The following is a 23,598-nucleotide window of genomic DNA, read 5'->3' as shown; positions in this document are numbered from 1 at the left end:
CAGAGACTTTTGTAAGGTAAAAAAGGAACCCTTGATCCTACGGATATGAACTGGGAAACAGGTTTCCTGAGATGGGGGGGAATTGGTGGGGAGGGAAGAGACAAACGTTCCAGGAGCCCTCGATACCCTGGGGAGGCCCACGGAGCCGGGCAAATGTTGTGATCTTTGGGCTGGATCTGGGCAGAGTTCAAGAGGCCAACCCAGTCTTTTCTTTTGCGTTGACTTAGTGCCCCCTTTCCGATGCAATTTTGATTTTGCTGCTAAGACGGGACAGAAAATTTAAAAGATAAATAGAAATCATATTAGTCCCGGAACACTAATACGTATTCTGGTTACTTGTTAAAAAAAAAAAAAAAAAAAGAGAAAAATTGCAGCTACTTTTGAGACCAGGAGCGATAGCGTTTGGCTTCTTTAAATTCTTCCACTGAGGCACAGCTGAGTTAAGTTTTGAATGGGTGACTTCAATGCATACGATATCCCTCCTCCTATGACTTATGCGAGCTCAGCAGCTTGGGTCTCCTTCGTACTGGACATAAAACCAGGGGTCATTTCCTGCAGGAGCGGCATAGGAGCGGAGCTCCGGCAGTAAAGAGCCCAGGGGGCGGGCACATGCAACAAGCCCCACCCCCTGATCCCAGCAGCCCTCAGTCAGAGCAAGAAGCAGCCAGGTAAGCTGCAAGAGCCCCTCGGCCCAAAATAGCACCTTTAAGACCAAGTTTTATTCAGGTACAAGCTCTCCCTCCTCTGCGAGGACAGATCTGCTACGCCCCCCCCCCCCATAGTTAACAATCCAAAAGAGTCCAGGGGAGCCTGAGCGGTGGGAGTTGCCTTCTGACACACTTCCGGTGATGTCAGGGGGCGTGGCATATGCAAATAAGTTATGCTACTGAGTTATGCTAATGAGCTCCTGCACCTTTTTTTTCCTACAAAATGACCCCTGCCTATAACCTTGGCTAGAAAAGTACTCCAAGGTCCCCGCTCCATCCTGCCTAAAAGTTTGACCTCTGATTCCGTGATTGGCTGTGCTGAAGGGGGAGACAACTGCTTTGCGGCACAGTCAATCACGGGTGCCCCTGGCATCTAGCTGTGCGGGGAACCATCCGGCACAGCCCCTTCGTAGTGCCGCGATTCAAACAGCCATTGACGAAGGGAAAAAGAAACGCAGCCGGAGAGCGATCCCGCACGGTCACATCATGTCAACCATTTCATGCTACCTTTCAGATGACGAGGACGGCACCGTCGACACTTTTTTAAAAAATTGTACGCCAGATATTACAGTAGCCACACAGATGGAAAACGGAAAGTGCCGTCAGGTCACCGCTGACTTACGGCAAGCATGCAGGGTTTTCAAGGCAAGAGACAGTCAGAGGTGGTTTCCCACTGCCTGCCTCTGCGTAGCAACCCTGGGCTTCCTTGGTGGTCTCCCATCCAAATACTAACCAGGCCCGACCCTGCTTAGCTGCTGAGATCTGACGAGATCCGGTTAGCCTGGGCCGTCCAGGTCAAGGCACATGGAAAGAGGAGGTTTCCCATTGCCTGCCTCTGCGTAGCAACCCTGGACTTCCTTGGTGGCCTCCCATCCAAATACAAACCAAGGCCAACCCTGCTCAGTTTCAACAAAAGTCCTAATGCATCTAAATTGCTCCGATTTGAATCAGGGGGACTGCTGAAAAGTTGGCTCATGACTGTGGCACCTCCTGCCATTTGGTGGATTTCGTTTAGTCTTGCTTTTACTGTTTTGCATTTGTTTTTTTGAACAATGCTGTGTGCACTTAGCAAACGCATGAAACAGCTTGGATTTTTTAAAAAATATGGACGTAGGGCAGGTGGGGTTCATTATCTAATGAGATCGGGCCGCCTTGGGCCATCCAAGAGGATGCAGTGATAGACACAAGAATAAACAGCTTTAAAAGGGGATTAGATTCATGGAGGATGTCTATGAATGGCTACTAGCCATGGGGACTGTGGGGAACCTCCACATACAGAGGCACGCAGCCTTTGGATCCCAGAGCCAGGAGGCAACATCGAGGAAGGCCTCGACCTCCCTGCCCTGCTGTTGGCCCTCCAGAAGAACTGGTTGGCCCCTGGGTGAGACAGGATGCCGGACTAGATGGACCCTCACTGGTCTGATCCAGCAGAGCTCTTCTGATGTTCTTATGAAGGCCTCAGCCTCTCTGCCCTGTTGTTGGCCCTTGAGAGGAACTGGCTGGCCCCTGCGTGAGACAGGATGCTGGACTAGATGGACCCTCACTGGTCTGATCCAGCAGAGCTCTTCTGATGTTCTTATGAAGGCCTCAGCCTCTCTGCCCTGTTGTTGGCCCTTGAGAGGAACTGGCTGGCCCCTGCGTGAGACAGGATGCTGGACTAGATGGACCCTCACTGGTCTGATCCAGCAGAGCTCTTCTGATGTTCTTATGAAGGCCTCAGCCTCTCTGCCCTGTTGTTGGCCCTTGAGAGGAACTGGCTGGCCCCTGCGTGAGACAGGATGCTGGACTAGATGGACCCTCACTGGTCTGATCCAGCAGAGCTCTTCTGATGTTCTTATGAAGGCCTCAGCCTCTCTGCCCTGTTGTTGGCCCTTGAGAGGAACTGGCTGGCCCCTGCGTGAGACAGGATGCTGGACTAGATGGACCCTCACTGGTCTGATCCAGCAGAGCTCTTCTGATGTTCTCATCTAGGTCGGGGTAGTGTTTTTTAGGTCTCTCTAGTTGACACACTCACCCGGGAACACACAAGCACTCCCAGTCAGGTGAGCCAGACCTCAGCCTGAGTTTTTAGGCAGAGTCTCCGAAGGAATCCATCGTGTCGCAGACTTGAAGTGCGAGAGGGCGAGTGTGCGTGAATTTTAACGGCAGGCTCCCAGGTGCGAGAAGAGGCAGGAACGCCGCACTCCTAATTTGACGGGGGGATTCCGCGCGGCAGCGGCAGAGCTCAGGAAAAGGGCTCTTCACTCTAACCTCATTTGAGTGATCATCTTTTGTTTGCATTACGGCAGCTCTCAAGATGACAGCTATCAAATCAGATTACCGGATGCCGCTGACGGTGACGCTCACCAAAAATGAACTGCCAGAGAAATCAAAAGCACAGGAGGACCGTTCCGGTCGGCTGACTTCATGGGGGGATGGAGGGAGAGCAGCTTTTATTTCCCGCATTTATTTTGGTCCACCGTTACTTCTGGTCGAACAGGATATTTTTTAAAGCAGGTTTCTGGGAGGGGGAATTTTTAAAAAAAACAGAAATGGGATGGACCAGAGGTCATTTCGAGGGGGATCGCGGGGGATCGCCGTTCCCCCGGGTGAGGCACGGGGGCGGGAAGAGGGAGGGTAAGTTGCTTCCTCCCTGCCTCTCCCCACCCCTGCCTGCCTGGGGCCAGGGAGGGCCTTCGCGGGGCTTCCTTGCACTCCCGCCGGCCTTGCAGGTCCACCGCCGGGCCCCTCATGGGGCTCGGCAGTGGAGCTGCAAGGCCGGCAGTGGCGGCCGGGACCGTTGGGGGCGGGCTGTGTGGCCTTATGACACTCTTCCGGTGATGTCAGAGGGTGCGGCATATGCTAATGAGTTATGCTAATGAGTTCCCCTAGCTCTTTTTCTACGAAACGACCCCTGGGATGGACGAGCAGACCACGAGCCATGAGCTCTTTTTCAAGCTCCCTGAAACAATTGTCAGACTGCAGTCCAAAGTGTATGTGGTTTTTTTTAAAAAATAATCTATATTTCATCTGTGACAGAGGTCACAGGGCGTAATGTCACAGACCTCAGCCTCCAATGCAGCCATTTTCTCCAGGGGATCTGATCTCTGTCAGCTGGAGATCAGTTGTAAAAGCGGGAGATCTAGGGAACCCCCGCCCCCCCCCCGAAGCGCAGAGTGGCTGCGTCACCAGAGGTGATGCAACCATGTAGAGCTCGTTGGGGGCGTGGCCCCAACGTGCTCTACGTCGTGCGTCACTTCCTGTGACGTCCTGGCGGTGCGCATGCACACACATCCAGCGGCAGCTCCCGGAGCCTCAAGAAACTCCCCCGCTGGTGAGTACTCAACGACTTGGCAACCCTAGGGAGATCCCCAGGCCCCACCTGGAGGTTCAGCAACAAGCACACAGGAAACATGGCTAAGTTAGGTAAACACAGAAAACACCGTGTTAAAATAATAAACACAATATTCACATGCACTTATAGCTAAATATATTTGTTTTCTATACACAACATCAACTCTAGTGTATTGTAAAAACTTTCAAACGACAACATCACATGGGAAAGTATATCTACTAGGCTTGCTGGCTAAGCTGAATCATCACAGTGAGAAATAGAAGCTGCCTGCTAGCTTTACCCGATGGATCATCACTTGGGAAATGTACAGGGGTCATTTGGGGGGGGACGCGGGGGGACGCCATCCCCTTGGGTGAGGTGCGGGAGGTTGGGGCCTGGAGCTCCCTGCTGGTGCCTGCTGGTGCCCACTAAGCCAATGCCTTCCTGACAAACCGTCTCCGGCCGCCTCCTTCAGAGCAAAAGTGAGGGGGCCAGGCACACCTCCACAGGTAGGCTGCTCCATAAGCGTGGGGCGGCCACTGAAAAGGCCCTCTCTACAGTGCCCCCAAACAAGAGGCGCCAGGGACCAGCGACACAGGGCAATCCCTTGCCGAGATGTCTCCCTGCCAGCCGCGTTCGTAAACAGGGTGCCCAACCAGATGGGCCCTGGGCCGGATCGAGCAGCACGTGGATTTAAGTCCAGGACTCCCCCATCCGGTCCCACAAATTGGTTTTTCCTCGAAAGAGTGGTCCTAACAAAAAACTGTGCCGTGCTGTGCCTGACCCCCAACCCCCATTCCAAACTGTGGATATACACACATACACACACACACAAACATACACCCGAGCTGGCTGGGGGTGGACTGGAGCCCCCAAAAGCGGGGGGACCCCCCCCAGGCCCAGAGGCTGGCAACCAGTGTTCCCTCTAAGCTGAGTTGGTGTGAGCCAGCTCACAGTCTTTTAGCCTCCGGCTCACACATTTCTGTCTTAGCTCAGGAAGGAGGGCTCCAGAGCAGACTAATTTATGCAGCAGCCAAATTGCTCACTCACAACTTGAATGCCAGGAGCCCACAAAGTAGAATTTCTGCTCACAGAACTCCACAGCTTAGAGGGAACACTGCTGGCAATAGGGCTGCCAAATCCCCCCAGGGGGCAGAAATCCCCCCGCCCCAGAGGCCCGTTCCCAGATGCCGGGGAATCGGGCCCCGGGGGGAACCCCGCCCCAGCATGCACGTCACAGGGAAGTGACGTTATGACGCCGGGCACGCTGGGGGTGGGGCCACGGCCATACAAGGGAAAACTCTATGGTTTTCCCTTGGATGGTCGTGGCCCCGCCCCCAGCATGACCAGCATCATGACATCACTTCCCTGTGATGTGCATGCGGCGCGCGTGCACTCTCTGGGAGCCGCGCAGGAGTCCCCCGCCGGAGAGGTGAGTACCATTTGGCAACCCTAGCTGGCAACCCTATTTAGTTTTTTAGGCGCTCCTGGTGGCCTAACTGGGATTTCCCTTCTTCCCCCCCCCTCCCCACAGCCTTCACGGTGGGCCTCACCACGGCCTAGGGTTGCCGGCCTACAGTTGGGGCTAAGGGTACCAGCTCCGGGTTGGGGAATTGTGGGCGGAGCCTGGGGAAGGTTGGGTTTGGGGAGGGAAGGGCCTCAACAGGATGTGTAATATCACAGGGTCCACCCGCCAAAGCAGCCGTTTTCCCTCCAGGGGAACTGATCTCTGTCATCTGGCTATCAGTCTGAATTCCGGGAAATCTCCAGGCCCTACCTGGAGGCTGGCAAGCGCGGATGTGGCCTGGAGAATTATCGGAATCACAACTGATCTCCAGGCTATATAGATACAGTTCTTCTTGAGGAAATGGTTACCTCGGGAGGTGAAGAGGTTTTACTCCACAGAGGTCCCCCTTCCCTCCCTAGACCCCCCAAATCGTCAAGAACTTCCCACTCCAGAGCTGGTAACCCTCACGACACCCAGCAAGTGTCGTGGCTAGGGTTGCCAGCCTACAGGGGGCACCTGGAGATCCCCTGCTGCTACAATTGATCTCCAGCTGACCAAGAGCAGTTCTCCTGGAGAAAATGGCCGCTTTGGAGGCTGGACTCTATGGCATTATACCCTGCTGAGGTCCCACCCCTTCTCAAACCCCGCCCTCCCCAGGCTCCAATCCCCAAATCTCCAGGTATTTCCCAACGCGTAGCTGGCAACCCTAGTCATGACTGAGCAAGGACATAAAGCAAGTCTCTGGCCCTCGCTCAGCAACAACTATTCTACTATGCTGGCTTCCTTAAAGGAGAAGAGGAGCTGCTACTCAGTTGCTACGGACGAGAAGGTTCCACGGTTCAGTCTCCAGGAAAACGGTGACCTCTGCCTGAGACTCGGTAGAGACACCGCTGATCAGAAGAGACAACTCTGACCTAGATAGAACAAGGGTCTGACTCAGGAGAAGACAGGCTCCATGTGATAGTCTGGAGACAAATGAAGATCAGTCAATTTTTATGCAACCCGGGTTATACCCAAGTACCATTGGTTTTGGAACCTGCCCAGATGAATTGTAATGTTACCATCATATATTCCCTTAACCAGGGCTATTTTTGGGCAGGAACGCACAGGAACGGAGTTCCGGCTGGCTCCCAAGTTGGCCGCACCCAGCAGGAACTCCTTAGCATAATAGGCCACACCCAACAGCAGGCACTCATTGGAATTGGCTACATTAGGGGTTTGTGGCCTAACATGCAAAGGAGTTCCTGCTACAAAAAAAGGCCCTCGGTTTTGACAACAAACAAGGTAAGCAGAATAAGAAGCAAAAGGTGGGTGTGGCTGGATAACCAACTTCTGGTAACACAGGGGTGTGGCCTAATATGCTAATGGGCCATGCTGTCATGGGTGTGGCCTAATATGCTAATGGGTTTATGCTGTTGGGTATGGCCTATTATTCTAATGAGTTCCTGCTGGGCTTTTTCTACAAAAAAAGCCCTGCCCTTAACTATACTATCTCGTGTAAGCAACCAGGGTCGATAGAAAGGAAAATCAAGCGTTTCCACTTCAGAAACTGGTCTTTGTGAAGGCTTCATAAATGTACAGAACAGCCAGTAGGTTAGCAAAGAAGCAAGAGTCCTTAACACGGCTGTCGGGACTAGCAGAACCAGTCACAGGTTGTGCCAGAAATCCACCTCTTCTCCATATTATCAACCACAAGCGACATCTGTCTCTCAAGAACCTCCCAAAAAGTTCGAACAAACCAGGTGCCATTTTGACTGTAATAACCTGATGGCCCAGTTTCACGCTGTTTCCATATAAACCTCGGCATTTTTTTTATTCCCCAAAGCTAAGAAGTCTGTACGGCAGAGAGAAGAACTGAGATCGGGAGAAATTGGACCGTGTAGGACCTCTTTCATCACCTTCACACCTTCAACAGCCCCTTAACTGGTACACACATATTCAGTTTTCTCTTTCTTGCAGTCCTTAGATAAGAGCAGACTATAAATCGAAATTAATCAATACCTGAGAAAAATACCCTGCATGTTTAGTTCAATTAGTCAAGGAAACCGTTCTTACCTGAGTGTTCCACGCTCACCTCCTACCCCACAGGAGCTGATGTCTAGGCCCTTCGTAGCTTCACATAACAAAATGTATTGTCCTGCAATGACAAAAAAGCACAGTGTTACGAAGCAGTGATAAGAGTCTTTATAAGCCTATGACATTAATGCTGAGCAAGACATAAATCTCACAATCCGAAAACTGAGAGCTTCCACAGAATCCTAAAATACTCTGAGCTCGTTTAACATGGGTGAATTTGACTTCATGGGAAGGTATCGTTATGGATTCCAGAAGGCAAGGAAGTAGAACTTCCTCAATGAGTACGAGAAATCGTCTCTTTCACTATGGACACTGTTGGGTCACCTCATGTTCAGCAAATCTGTTCCTTGAGCCTTATGATTCCCCCCCCATGAAAACCCACCACACATTTCCGAAAAGACCACCACTAACCACCAAGTTTTAACTCTTCTTCTCTGAAACCTAGGGTTGCCAACTTGGTGACCGGAAAAAAGCCCACAGGAAAAAAGCCCACAGAAAAAAACCCATGGTCATAAATGCTCACAGGAAAAAAAACTACGTGGAAAACTGCCCACATGGAAATAAGCCCACACGGAAGAAAGCCTATATACATAAGTATAGTATCATAAGTGTAATGGTTTCAGATAGGTGTACAGTTCTTGTTTCTCCAAAGGTTCTGAAACAGATCGAGCCACAAGAACTCAATCTCCCGCCTTGTCACTTGGGCTCCTAACCTTCACACAGACATTTTCCTCACACTCCACGTCCAATGTTCCCTCTAATTTCTTTTCCCTACTAAGCAGAGCAGTTCACATCCTTTTTTTTTTTTTTTTAAACCCCCGGAGGGGTATTTTTTTTTCCAATAAGACTACAAACTACAAAGAAAAATATAGGAGGGGGAACTACAACTATGGATAAAGAAAAGATACCCACACTAGCTAAAAACCCAAGAGTGGGAGACCTCCTTTATGTTAAACTTAATATTAGTATTAAAAGAGTTAGCAAAACAATATACTGGTAGAGTTCTTGTTTTTCACATTGTTCTGTATTAGTAAATTAGTCATTATGAGAGAACTTTCTGAGCATCTTCTTTATTTCAAAGAGCCATTTATCAGAGTCCTTCTGCCCTTACTTCGGCTTTCTGTCTCTAAAATCATATACAGTTTTCATTGCTCCCGCAGAGCAGTTCACATCCTGAGCAGAATATAACCGCTGTAATCTTAAAATGGGCGATCCTGTGTTACTGAGCAGCTGTAGGGAACACTGTCCACAGCATTGCCAGCCATCTCTCTTCTCCCCATCCGCACGCACTCTACTAACTCTCCCCCACAAACCCTCTCTGAACCAGCTACTCTACTCCAGGGGTCATTTCGTAGAAAAAGAGCTAGGGGAACTCATTAGCATAACTCATTAGTATATGCCACACCCCCTGACATCAGGGGCCCGGCAGTAGACCTGCAAGGCCAGCGGGAAGCCCCGCCAAGGCCCTCCCTGGCCCCAGGCAGTCAGGGGTGGGGAGAGGCGGGGAGGAAGCAACTTACCCTCCCTCTTCTCCTGCCTCCTCCTGGCTGAATGAGGGCTGGAAGCAGGGCAGCCGGAAACAGGGGGCGGGGCTTCATCATGTGCCCCACCCCACTGCACCTCACCCGGGGGAACTGTGTTCCCCCGCGTTCCCCCCGAAATGACCTCTGCTCTACTCTGTCTCCGTCCCCCCAGTCTAGCTGCCCTGTGATCTTAGCACACTTCAATCACCCATCCAGCCCCCGCTTCTTCCTCTACAGTCCTGCATTGTAAAAGAGAAATCAAACACACACAGAATATTTATACAGTGAAAGCATTGCAATATAAACTATGCAAGGAACAAATTTAAGAAATTCAGCAAACTGGAGAAAGAATGCAAATTAAGTCTATGTTTGCAAATTTCCCCACTGATAAAAATTATCCTGGTAAATAGATGCAAGGTCAATTACTAAAATAATGTGGGTTCCTCCAAATGCTACTAGAGATAAAGATGAAATGCAACACAGAAAAGGGGTTGCCAACCTCCAGGTGGTGGGTGCAGCTGTCAAAATGACAACTGGTCTCCACGCTACAGAGATCAGTTCCTGTGGAGAAAACGGCTACTTCAGAAGTTGGTCTCTATGGCAAGTTTGGTGTAGTGGTTAGGAGTGCGGACCCTTATCTGGGAGAACCAGGTTTGAGTCCCCACTCCTCCATTTGCAGCTGCTGGATGACCTTGGGCAAGCCATAGTTCTGACAAGAGCTCTCAAGGGCAGTCCTTGAAAGAGCTCTCTCTGCCCCGCCTACCTCCCAGGGTGTCTGTTGTGGGGAGGGGAAGTGAAAGGAGATTGTAAGCCGCTCTGAGACTCCTTTGGGTAGTGAAGGTAAAGGTAAAGGTTTCTCTTGCTCAAAAGCCAGTCGAATCCGACTCTAGGGTTGCGGTGCTCATCTCCGTTTCCAAGCCGAAGAGCCAGCGCTGTCCGAAGACGTTTCCGTGGTCATGTGGCCGGCATGACTAAACACCAAGGCGCACGGAATGCTGTTACCTTCCCACCGAAGTGGTACCTATTGATCTACTTGCAATGTCTTGCTTTTGAACTGGGTGGGGTTTAAATCCAATCTCCTCCTCTTCTTCTTCTTCTTCATACACTTCTGAAGTCCCTCCCCTCCCCAAATCCCGCCCTCTCCAGGCTCCACCCCCCAAATCTCCCGGAAGGTTCCAACCCAGAGCTGGCAACCTGACCTAGAAACCTCAGCAGATCTAACACTAAGAACGTAACTCCTGGCTTGTGCTCTTACATTCTAAATCTTTTTTGGTACACAACATCAGCCAAGCTGCTTCACTGAAGTAGCAAACTGCGTATGTCTCTCAAGACATCAAAATATAGTAATAAAAGGTAATTACTAGGTCAACTGTAACTCAACAAAAAAAAAATCAGGACAAAATGCCAATCTACCCACACTATTATTATTTCACAAATTAATACTGCAACCCGCAATGTGGGGTGAAACATTTCCCTTCCTTAATTGTTTCATAAAATTAACAACAATGGATGGATGCCATCGCCAATACAATAGCAGGGAAGGCTTGGCACCTTTCAAGTTGTAATTAATCCTTCTCAGGTGATTATCCACAAGAACTGCGTGAGAGCGTACTCTTTTTTTTTTTAAAGGTTTTAAAACCGGGGGGAGGGGAGGGGAAGGACAAAACCACAAATACATAAAACAATCCATTTTTTTTAAAAAAAAGTAATGAATTTGCATGGTTGGCTATGCAGGTCAAATCAAAACTATAGCTAAACATAAAAAAGCTATATAAATCAAAACTACAGCTAAAATATAAAATAAAAAGAAGCAGGGCCCGTGATACCGCGGGGGGGGGGGAATATTCCTAAAGGCTCCCGGCCTGCAGAAGCAGCTCTGCAGGTAAGCCTTCTCTTTCCCCCCCTGGACCCCGGTGGTGAAGCCTGAGTTCCTCCCAGCCACAGGGTCCGCTGATTCCCCCCCAGGCACCAGTGGCAATTATTCGGTGACAGCAGCAAAACTACAAGACAAGACCCCAGAGCTGCAGCTATGTTAAATAGCATGCAGTTGCCACACCCAAACACACCCCACTCCCCGTGATAGGCTATTTACATAACATTACTACTTGATTGGTTTATTCCAGAGTCCTGGTCGGCTATTGTTCTTGTGCTCCAAGCTCAGCCAGTCTCTGGGATGATTCAATCAGGGGTGATTAAATCCCAGTACATAACAGAATGGCTGGCCTCCTTTGGGAGTGAGTGGTAGTCAGGGCTCTTTTTGTAGAAAAAGCCCAGCAGGAACTCATTAGCATAATAGGCCACACCCAACAGCAGGAACGTATTAGTGTATTGGGCCACACCCCTGACAGCACAGCTCATTAGCACATTAGGCCACACCCCCATGTTACCAGAAGTGTGGTCATCCAGCCACACCCACCTTTTGCTTGTTATTCTGTTTACCTTGCTTGTTGTCCAAACCCAGGGCTTTTTTTGTAGCAGGAACTCCTTTGCATAGGCCACACACCTGTAATGTAGCCAATTCTAGTGAGTTCCTGCTGTTGGGTGTGGCCTATTATGCTAATGAGTTCCTGCTGGGCGTGGCCAACTTGGGAGCCACCCGGAACTCCATTCCTGTGCGTTCCTGCCCAAAAATAGCCCTGTATAGATTATATAAATAGCTCTTCTCACACGGTGCGAGGGAAACTGTAATCACCAGTCTGATATGGAACTAAGAAGTCATGCTAAAGATGATGTGTGTAAAGTGCTTGTCAGGCTGTACAACTGATTTATGGTGACTCCAGCAAGGGGCTTTCAAGGCCAAGGAGAAGCAGAGGTGGTTGGCCATGGCCTTCCTCTGCAGAGTCTTCCTTGATGGTCTCCCTCCTCCCAAGTGCGGACCTTACTTAGCTTCTGAGATCTAATGAGATCAGGTTACACCATTCTGCCTTTCCGCCCCACTAAAGATGATACAGAATGTGAAAGTGAAACAGGGGTGCACCGGTGAACTTCCTGGAAGAGAATCAAAAATCTCTGGAAACAGGTGAATGGACAATAGGGTTAAACCACAGAGTTTGTGCCAAATGCTAGACTATCATTGTCCACCCAAGGATATGTATTTTTCTTTCTTTAAGAACACAGGAGAATGGATTATTATGTCTTGCAGAGTAACTGAAAGGCCCAGATGGGCGTAGGATGACTACTTGAGGTGGCTTGAGGAAGCTTTTCAATTATATTGTGGCACAAAAACCAAACAAAAAAGCATGAGCCATGCTATTCCTTGGGAACAGGTGTTCCCTCAATCTCGATGGTCTTTGCCATAGTGATTGGAGGAATTCCTAGAGCGTCACTCATTGCAGTGATGTCCAGTGTTTCCCTCTAAGCTGAGTTAATGTGAGCTAGCTCACAGTTTTTTAGCCTCTGGATCACACAGTTTTGTCTTAGCTCAGGAAGGAGGGCTCCAGAGCCAACTAATGTATGAAGCAGCCCAATCACTCGCGCACAACTTTAATGCCAGGAGCTCACAAAGTAGAATTTTTGCTCACAAGACTCCACAGCTTAGAGGGAACATTGGTGATATCCCTTACAGGTCTTCCCCTGGAAGGGACATCACCATGCTGACTGCTGCTCCTGCGTGCCCCCATCCCCCAAAAGTTCCCAGGACTTTCAAGTGCAGGCCTGGCAACACTCGTGTGGGTAGATGTTTCGATGCAGAGTGTGGAAACAAGCAGGGGTAATTTCCTGCAGGAGCGCACAGGAGCGGCGTTCCGGCAGTAAAGAGCCCAAGGGGCGGGCACATGCAACAAGCCCCGCCCCCTGCTCCCAGCAGCCCCCAGTCAGAGCAAGAAGCAGTCAGGTAAGTTGCAGAGCCCCCCCGCCGCCGCCCCAAACAGTCTAGTGGCACCTTTAAGACCAAGTTTTATTCAGGTACAAGCTCTCCCTCCTCTATGAGGACAGATCTGCACGTTCCCAATAGCTAGCAATCCAAAACAGTCCAGTGGAGCCTGAGCAGTGGGTGTTGCCTTCTGACACAATTCCGGTGATGTCAGGGGGTGTGGCGTATGCAAATAAGTTATGCTAATGGGTTATGCTAATGAGCTCCAGCACCTCTTTTTCTATGAAATGACCCCTGGAAACAAGGATGGAGATAGAAATACCAGCGTGTCCCCCCCCCCCACACCCCTAGTGCGCAGTTTGATTTGGGAAAACGAATGAGCTCTGGCGTAGTGGTTAGGAGCGCGGACTCTAATCAGGGAGAGCCGGGTTTGACTCCTCACTCCTCCACATGCAGTTGCTGGTGTGACCTTGGGTCAGTCCTCTCAGAGCTGTTCTCTCAAGGGCAGTTCTCTCAGAGCTCTCTCAGCCCCACCTCCCTCACAGGGTGTCTGTTGTGGGGAGGGGAAAGAAGAAGAGAAGAGATTGGATTTATACCCCGTCCTTCACTACCTGAAGGAGACTCAGAGCGACTTACAATTACCAGGGGAAGGGGTTTGTAAGCCGCTCTGAGACTCCTTCGGTTAGTGAAGGGCAGGGTATAAATCCAATCTCCTCCTCCTCCTCCTCTTCTTCTTCTGTCTGCTGGGTGGGGCTCATCCTGCTCCCAGAAGCAGCAGCCGCAAAAACAAAGTGGCAGGAATGACAGATGGGGCCAGCCGTGTTTGGTGGCAGTGTTCCCTCTAAGCTGAGTTAGTGTGAGCTAGCTCACAGTTTTTTAGCCTCCGGCTCACAGATTTTTGTCTCAGCTCAAGAAGGAGGGCTCCGGAGCAAACTAATGTATGCAGTAGCCAAATCACTTGCTCACAACTTTAATGCCAGGAGCTCACAAAGTAGATTTTTTGCTCACAAGACTCCACAGCTTAGAGGGAACATCGTGTTGGCGGTGCACACTGTAAACGTGGTCCTGCAAATGGACTCACGGGCACAAATGACCCTACGCCGAGGAAAGGCCTTGAAAGAGCCACCCTATCTGCAGCAAGACTACGTCTCGAGGTTACTCCGTCACATCACAGCGACTTCTAGGAAGAGTGGCCGAGCCGTCAAATAAATACTACGTAAGGGGCAACGGGCTTGTTGACAGGAAATGTGTGCACCCGGGGGGGGGGGGCTGCTTCAGAAGCCACGGACGTCTTTCCCACAGGCCCCCTTGTGTAGGTGGGAAGAGTCACAACAGCAAAACACCACCCAAAATATTTATGAACTGTCAGATGGCCGTGAAGTCATGCTGGAATCTTTCATAGATTTCCAGAGCAGGGACCAAGGAGCTGTCTTCTGTGGAGCCGGACGGGTGACTTATTTCCCTCAGACGTGGGTGGGCTGGGGGACGTATAAAACCGCTTTTGTACTGAGTCAGATCAAGGGTATGGACAGCCTACAACTTTGGGTCTATAATCTGTGGAGAAACGTGGTGTATAAATAACTTTAAACAAATGCAGACTGCCTATTCCAGCATGTCAAGGTCCAAGGCAGATATCAGGGAAAGAATCCAGCACCTTCCATGGGCTCTGCCCCTGAGAGCCAGTTTGGTGCAGTGATTCCCCACGCCTCCGCTTGCAGCTGCTGGATGAACTTGGGCAAGCCGTAGTTCTGTCAGAGCTGTTCTCTCGCGAGCAGTTCTTGAAAGAGCTCTTTCAGCCGCGCCTACTTCACAGGGTGTCTGTTGTGGGGAAGGGGAGGGAAGAGGAGTTTGTAAGCCACTCTGAGACTCCAAAGGTGGGGTATAAATCCAATCTCCTCCTCCTCTTCATCTTCTTCCTCTTCCCCAAAGGCACAACATCCCTATTTTCCTTCATCAGGGCATGCTCAGGATATGAAATCAGGGCTTCTCCTACTTTATGTGCACTGGTACCAAATCGGTCAGAAGAAAAGGCCAAGCTAGTTGCCAGACAAAATGACCGTTCCAGTTGGGTAGCCGTGTTGGTCTTCAGTGGAAGAGCTGGATTTGAGTCCAGCAGTACCACAGAGACCAGCAAGATATTTGGGGTAGAAGCTTTCCAGAGTCAAAGCTTTGTATCTGATGAAAGGAGCTATAACTCTCCGAAGCCTGTCCTGTAGAAATCGGGTCAGTCTCTAAGGTTCCACTAGACTTGGAGAGTGTTCTTATGTTCTGTCTTAAGGTGCTGTGTTGGGAATAATAATAATAATAATAATAATAATAATAATAATAATAATACCCTTCCTTTCGATAGATTTAGTGGGGCTGCTACAATCCTTGGAGCTTTGCGGGCAGCATTTCCTTGCTTATCCAGCAGAGGGAGCAAGCAAGCAGCTGGTGGAGGCAAAGGAAGCTGCTAATTTTATTCCTCGTTTACGAGAGTTGCTATTTACCGAGGACAGAATTTCCCCGTTGCCATAAGGCTGAGGCTGTTCTGTTCCTTGACCAAGTAGCCGCAGACTCAGTACATTCTATGCAAGGGAAAACATCTGACGAGTCCTCTACCAAACTGGTCTGGCTGTTCGGTGAAAAGGGAACAGCAACTGTCTCTTTGCAAATACAAGCTCTTCCCTAGGCAAGCCCCATCCTAATCAACCGTAAGCACCAGCCAACAGGAGCAATAAGGGGAATCAGGCGAAAAGTCTGCAACTGATGTTGGTGTGTGGCTGCCAACCTCCAGGTGGGGCCTGGAGATTTCTCAGAATCCTAACTGCTCTCTGGTCTACAGAGATCAGACCCCCTGGAGAAAATGGCTGGTTTGGAGGGTGTGCCCTGTGGCACTGTACCCCGCCCAAGTCCCTTCCCTTCCCAAAACCCACCCTCCCCAGATCCCACCAGTGTTCCCTCTAAGCTGAGTTAGTGTGAGCTAGCTCACAGTTTTTTAGCCTCTGGCTCACACGTTTTTGTCTTAGCTCAGGAAGGATGGCTCCAGAGCAAACTAACTTACGCAGTAGCTAAATCATCTGCTCACAACTTTAGTTAGTAGCTCACAAAGGAGAATTTTTGCTCAAAGGACTCCATAGCTTAGAGGGAACATTGGCACCCCCAAATCTCTAGGAATCTTCCAGCCCAGAGCTGACAACTGTATGTTGCCGGGTGGGTAGCTTGGGGAAAAAACAAGACAAGAAATTGAACAGAACACAGATCAGCATTAGGTTGCATCATAGATATGCAGACAGTCTTGCTCGAAAACCCCATGGGGCACCCATAAGTCGGCTCACAGCACTTTCAACCATCAATCATGCTCAAAACACTATATTTTGGACCAGTTGAAGTTTCTGTGCTGTCTCCAAGGGCAGCCCCGCACACAGCCTATTACAGTAGTCTAGAGCTTACAGTGGCATGGATCAGCATTATAGATTATCAGCTGGATATGACTGGGTGGCCTTCCCCTCCTCCACCAGCACCCTAAGAAAACCTAAAGGCCCCGCCCTCTTGTCTCCTGACCCCTCAGCTCCACCTGCAGCATCACAAGACTTCGGCCTCATCATTCTGCCCAGAAAAAGGTCCTGAAAGAGGTGCAGCATCGTGAACGGGGAAGAAAGTGTGTTAGGGGTTCCCACTGACTCTGAGCATGCATCCGTCTTGTTGACAGGCATGGACCAGCGGAACAGGGATGCAACCGAGAAGTAAACTTCCTTGTGCGCCTCTGCCTCTCATTCCATCCACCGCCCGTGTCTTGTTACGGCCACGAAAAAGTTCCCATGTGCTAATGTGGCAGGGGAGAAAGTTTCCAGCACTCTGGTGGAACAGGTCTTTTTAAAAAATGTGCTCCTAGCAAAGTGTGCTTAGTGGGTGTAATTTAAGCATGCTCAACACAATTCTAATAAGAACACTGCCCCAGCTGAAAGAATATGCTTTTCCATATATATAATACACAAAAACGGCTAAATGTATTAGAAAGGACACAGAACCTGATGAAAACAGCCTGGCAAACACACACACAGCAAGGCCGTTGTTAGCCCACAATGTTTTCTCTTCCAATGGTCATTTATTACTAGCCAGAGGCCATTACAATATACATCCAGAGCTAAAAGATCTCAAACAATAACCAACATCAGTAAAATAAAAGAGCATTAAACCAAGTAAAGGTAAAGGCAAAGGTCTCCCTTGCTTGAAAGCCAGTCAAATCCGACTCTAGGGTTGCGGTGCTCATCTCCGTTTCCAAGCCGAAGAGCCAGCGCTGTCCGAAGACGTTTCCGCGGTCATGTGGCCGGCATGACTAAACACCAAGGCTCACAGAACGCTGTTGCCTTCCCACTGAAGCGGTACCTATGTATCTCCTTGCAATTTCTTGCTTTCGACTGCTGGGTTGGCAGGAGCTGGACCTAGAGATGGGAGCTCTCTCCGTCATGCGGCACCCTCGGGTCTCGAACTGCTGAACTACCGACCTTCCACAGCCTGCAGTTCAGCGTCTTAACCACTTGAGCCACCACAAGTAGCAAGGCAATTAACAAGTGTTAAAGTTATTTAGTAACGTTTGTCCTACAAAGCCTGTAATTATTCCGGAACTATGGCTAAAAATTCTAATCTAGACCATAATCACATACACACAGTGTATAAACTGTAACAAAAGTCCAGTTCCAATATATACCCAGATGTTGATAGCAAAAAAATACATTTAAAATGTTTTCTCTTGCCAGTCCTGCATATGGGTGCCCATGTTAATCACCTGTGCCACAAATATGATTTGGAAACACCTTTCTTCCAAGTTACAAGTGTTCATACCTGATCACCTACAGGCAATTTCTTTGCAGGGCATAAGTGAGAACACAAACGGCTTATTTGCTAGGGTGGACCCCAAATACATGAAGATTCAGCTGAAACAATCAGTAAAATGCTTGCTTGTGGGAGGAGATGCATAAACCCGTGGGCTCTGCCCAGGGGTCATTTCCTGCGGGAGCGCACAGGAGCGGAGCTCCGGCAGTAAAAAGCCCAGGGGGCAGGTACATGCAACAAGCTCCACCCCCTGCTCCCAGCAGCCCTCAGTTGGGCCACCAGGAGCAAAACGCAGCCAGGTAAGTTGCAGAGCCCCCCCCCAGTCCCGCCTTCAGGTACAAGCTCTCCCTCCTCTGTGAGGGCAGATCTGCACATCCCCCCCCCATAACTAGCAATCCAAAACAGACCAGTGGCACCTTTAAGACCAAGTTTTATTCAGGTACAAGCTCTCCCTCCTCTGTGAGGGCAGATCTGCACTCCCCCCCCCCCAATAGCTACAATCTGGATAAATTTAGAGATTCCTCAGGCCAATCCAGTCTCTAATGACCAAGTGTTGGTCTGATCTCTCAAACAACTGCTATGTCTTAAGTAGAAGCTGACTCTCTCTTCTCTGCTCACACTGCATCTATTCCTTAGTCTAGCACACCGTGTTCCACTGCTGGTGTAAATCTGTTGTTGTTCAACAAACGTCTCAGCCCTGCATTTGTATTTCTAGTTTACTGGGTTTAGTTGTTCACACTCAAATTTTACCGTTGGTTTGCAACCTTATTAGACTGTTCAATATCTCAGTTCTGTATACTTGAATGATTGTACTCGGTTCTATCGAAAGATTGTCATACGGTATGATTCAATAAAACATTTAAATTAAAAAAAGAGGGACACAGCAAGTGGCGGCATCGCAACCATGTTATCTCTTGGTTTAGAATCAAGGTTTTCTTTGAAGAAGAAAAAATGATACAGAGGAGGAGGCGGAGGAGGAGGAGGAGGAGATTGGATTTATACCCCGCCTTTCACTTGGAGTCTCAGAGCGGCTTACCAACTCCTTTCCCTTCCCCTCCCCACAACAGACAGCTCTTGACAGAAACTGCTTTTTTTGAAGGACAGCTGTGCCAGAGCTTGTGACTGACCCAAGGTCACATCAGCAGGTGCAAGTGTAGGAGTGGGGAATCAAACCCGGTTCTCCCAGATTAGAGTCCGCACACTTAACCATGACACCAAACTGGTGACCAGGTACAAAGAAGGCTCCTTTCCCTCGAATAGCTATGTAGAAAAAGAGACCATCAACAGGCCGTGCTCTGCATGACAAACAACCTGTTAAAAAACCCTGTTATCTACTTCTACTTTGAAGAGGTACAGGAATCCTTCCTTTCTCTTTTTTTAAAAAAAATCTGGTCAGACTAGAGACAAAAAGTGGAAGCTGGGCTTGTGGGGTCATGTGAGTCTGAAAAAGTTTCTGGATGGCTATTTCAGAACATAAAACAGGAAGACTTGTCTCAACTCGTCACAATGGGACGAGATGTTTGTAAAGCACAAGGGAGGCTCAAAAGTTATCTCTCCCTCCTGGTAGGGTTGAGAATGTCCAGATGGGGCCTGCAGATCTCCTGGAATGACAACTGGTCTCCAGATGACCACAGATCAGTTCCCCTGGAGATAATGGCTGCCCTGGAAGATGGACTCTATGGCATTATACCCTGCTAAGGTCCTTCCTCTTCCCAAAACTTCATCTTCCCCCAAGACTCCATCCCCAAGTCTTCAAGAATTTCACAGCCAAGAGCTGGGAACCCTACCTGATCGGCAGCCACCATGGGGTTCAAGGTGAGAGTTGGACACTGGCTCCTTACTGATGGTGGTATCAGGACAGCTGGTCAGAGCAAGTTAACATCAATCCTTTAAAGCAAGGCTCTGGGGGGCGGGGGAAATTCCCCAACCCAAGGAGTCAAGGGGGCAGCATCTTTTTTTGTTGTTGTTGACAGGGGTCATTTCCTGCAGGAGCGCACAGGAGCGGAGCTCCGGCAGTAAAGAGCCCAGGGGGCGGGGACATGCAACAGGCCCCACCCCCTGCTCCCAGAAGCCCTCAGTCACAGCAAGAAGCAGCCAGGTAAGTTGCAGAGCCCCCCCCCCGACCCAAAACAGTCCAGTGGCACCTTTAAGACCAAGTTTTATTCAGGTACAAGCTCTCCCTCCTCTGCGAGGACAGATCTGCACATCCCCTTCCCCAATAGCTAGCAATCCAAAACAGTCAAGTGGCGCCTGAGCGGTGGGTGTTGCCTTCTGACACACTTCCGGTGATATCAGAGGGTGTGGCATATGCAAATAAGTTATGCTAATGAATTATGCTAATGAGGTTTTCTCTGCCTTCTTCAACATCTGCCCCGCCCAGTTGCTCTCTTGATCAACTTCCATCTTAAACTGTCGAGATGGCGCCCCCCCCCCCCAAGACCAAGCTGCTGGCTTCCTAGTTGCTGTTTTCCACAAGTCTTCTGGCAAAGAAAGTGACAAGAACACCCTGAACAAGATGGGAGTTGAAGGAACTGATCCAGAAGGAGCTGACCATTGGAGCACCCTTGAAAGATACCGAGATTCAAAGTCTGATGGAAGATCTCGATCGCAACAAAGACCAGGGGGTGAACTTCCGGGAATACGTGACCTTCCTTGGCGCCTTGGCCATGATTTACAATGAGGCACTGAGGGAATAATCGTAGACGAGCCCAGCTAGATCATGGCAGCATGGCCTTAGTGAACCAGAAGTGCCTCTGTAAGCAGTTTTGTGTCTAATAAAAATTGATTTTTGTAATGTTAAAAAAGAGAGTTATGCTAATGAGCTCCTGTGCCACTTTTTCTATGAAATGACCCCTGGTTGTTGAGATAAAGTTACATCTGGCTTTTGGTGACCTCTCTTTGGGTTTTTCAAGGTACGAGATGATCAGGGGTGGTTTGCCCTTGCCTGCCTCCGTGTCACGACCCTGGTATTCCTTGGAGGTCTCCCATCCAAATACTAACCAGGGCCAAACCTGCGTAGCTTCTGAAATCTGACAAGACTGGGCTAGTCTGGGCTATCCAGCTCAGGGCAACAGTCTCTTAAGGTAAAAGTTCCCTTGCTCGAAAGCCAGTCGAGTCCGACTCTGGGGTTGCGGTGCTCATCTCCGTTTCAAAGCCGAAGAGCCAGCGCTGTCCGAAGATGTTTTCATGGTCACGTGGCCGGCATGACTAAACACCAAGGCGCACGGAACACTGTGACCTTCCCACCGAAGTGGTACTTATTTATCTACTTGCAATTTCTTGCTTTCGAACTGCTAGGTTGGCAGGAGCTGGAACTAGAGATGGGAGCTCACTCCGTCATGCGGCACACTCAGGTCTCGAACTGCTGAACTACCGACCTTCCACAGCCTGCAGTTCAGCGTCTTAACCACTAGAGCCACCGCAGCTACTTACATGGTCTCTTACATCCTCCTATATCAACCCCATGGTACATTGCTGTTCTTCGGTCCGAGCAGCAGTCCGGTCATCAAGAAAGGCCACCTAACTCGTGCCTGCCTCATTCCGCCGTTTGCTTAAGTCCATGTGATTCCTGTCCATTTCCCTATGCTTTGCAAGATCCCACAAAGACTTTGGCACTGGCGAAGTCTGACGCTCATTTTATTTTTAAGCACAGCAGCAGCAAGGAAGCAGACGCCTCGGCTATTAGAGCGATTTTATTAAAAGTCGGGAGGCCTCAAAGTGCCCTGTCTAGCCACAGAGTCACTGCACCGCCTTTCTCTTCCAGAAAGATAAGAGGATTTAAAAAATTAAAATCTTAATGGAGTGTTGACATTCTAGCTGGTTTGTGACTCAGGAGCATGACGGAGCCCTTAATAAGTACCTGTGTTGGATGATATTCCCCACAACTCCGAAAAAGTAACTGCAGGGCTCTGTCGGGACTAGTTTTGGTGCCACCTGACTCATATTCCTGGGGGAAGGGCCATCAAAATTGTCAGGGTGCTGCATTAAAACCTGGGTTGCCCTGTTTAAGATTATCGAAGCTTCCTTTCCCCTACTCAGTTTTACTCCATTTAATTAACTGACCCAAGGCTAGCCTGGTCTTGTCAGATCTCAGAAGCTAAGCAGGGCCAGCCCTGATGAGTTCTTGGTTGGGAAACCACCAAGGAAGCCCAAGCTTTCTATGCAGGCAATGGTAAAGTCACCTTTGCTCGTCTTCCCTGAGCTGGTTGGCCCAGGCTAGCCTGGTCTTGTCAGATCCCAGAAGCTAAGCAGGGCCAGCCCTGATGAGGTCCTGGTTGGGAAACCACTAAGGAAGCCCAAGCTTTCTATGCAGGCAGCCCTGATGAGTCCTCGGTTGGGAAACCACTAAGGAAGTCCAGGTTTGCTATGCAGGCAATGGTAAAGCCACCTTTGCTCATCTTCCCTGAGCTGGTTGGCCCAGGCTAGCCTGGTCTTGTCAGATCTCAGAAGCTAAGCAGGGCCAGCCCTGATGAGGTCCTGGTTGGGAAACCACTAAGGAAGTCCAGGTTTGCTATGCAGGCAATGGTAAAGCCACCTTTGCTCATCTTCCCTGAGCTGGTTGGCCCAGGCTAGCCTGGTCTTGTCAGATCTCAGAAGCTAAGCAGGGCCAACCCTGATGAGTTCTTGCTTGGGAAATCACCAAGGAAGCCCAAGCTTTCTATGCAGGCAATGGTAAAGCCACCTTCGCTCGTCTTCCCTGAGCTGGTTGGCCCAGGCTAGCCTGGTCTTGTCAGATCCCAGAAGCTAAGCAGGGCCAGCCCTGATGAGGTCTTGGTTGGGCAACCACTAAGGAAGTCCAGATTTGGTATGCAGGCAATGGTAAAGCCACCTTTGCTCATCTTCCTTGAGCTGGTTGGACCGAGGCTAGCCTGGTCTTGTCAGATCCCAGAAGCTAAGCAGGGCCAGTCCTGATGAGTTCTTGGTTGGGAGACCACCAAGGAAGCCCAAGCTTTCTATGCAGGCAATGGTAAAGCCACCTTTGCTCATCTTCCTTGAGCTGGTTGGACCGAGGCTAGCCTGGTCTTGTCAGATCCCAGAAGCTAAGCAGGGCCAGTCCTGATGAGTTCTTGGTTGGGAGACCACCAAGGAAGCCCAAGCTTTCTATGCAGAGCTAAACAATGGCAAACCACCTACTGGGTCACCATAAGTTGGCGGCCTCTTGTGACGGACAGGCTGGGTTCCTGCCTTTCTCCAACAGCAACCAATCAGAGCTGACAGAAAGTTGGGGGGAGAGAGAGACTTGAAAAGCAATGGTTGAAAAATGACAGGTGGTTAGCAGCAGAGAGGACAGCTTAAGGGCTGAGGTGAAAAGGTTGTTTTGTTTTCCTGACTAAGGGGAACAATATGGAAAAGCTGCTTGGAACAGGGGAGCGGTGGCACAGAGGATTTATCCTCTGGTGAACCTCTGAGCTGAACAGAGCTGCTGACGTTACACCCGCCACCTGTTTTGCCTCTTTTAAAATCTGCAGAGTCATGACCATCTCATGCCTCAGGTCCTCTTTCTCACTCCCAGATCCATCCATGGACAGGTTAGCCCACCCCAGACCCCTTTAATAGTCAGCCCTCACTCACAGAACTATTGAGGTTGGGTTCCAAACACTGCTCTAATCACTCGTTGCCACCACTCATTCATATCCTAGAATATATGTATGTAGACTGAGTTGTTGTTGTTGTATGTGTGTTTGTTTGTATATGTGCTTCTTAGACATGCAGCGCACAGGGTTCATCAAGCATGAAAGCTTTTCTTTATAAGAACGTAACACAGAGGAAAGTACAGTGTAAGAAATGACGTTTCACTTCCATTGAACTTTTGGACTGAGGTCCTATACCTACAACTGGGATTCTTC

At 49.7% G+C, this 23,598-nt stretch overlaps 1 protein-coding gene across 1 annotated transcript in view; it reads right to left on the bottom strand.

Annotated features, from left to right (window-relative positions):
- Positions 1 to 23,598, bottom strand: part of LOC107120823 (zinc finger MIZ domain-containing protein 1-like) — a 258,073-nt gene that overhangs the window by 119,339 nt on the left and 115,136 nt on the right. The window contains exon 3 of the mRNA XM_015423595.1: positions 7,583 to 7,664. The gene's annotated coding sequence lies outside the window, so the exon portion shown is untranslated. The remainder of the gene's footprint in view (positions 1 to 7,582; positions 7,665 to 23,598) is intronic.

Source organism: Gekko japonicus, unplaced genomic scaffold (genome assembly GCF_001447785.1).
Source record: "Gekko japonicus isolate JY-2015 unplaced genomic scaffold, Gekko_japonicus_V1.1 scaffold1941, whole genome shotgun sequence".
Taxonomy (NCBI): Eukaryota; Metazoa; Chordata; class Lepidosauria; order Squamata; family Gekkonidae; genus Gekko; species Gekko japonicus.
This window is presented reverse-complemented; position numbering and strand designations above follow the sequence as displayed.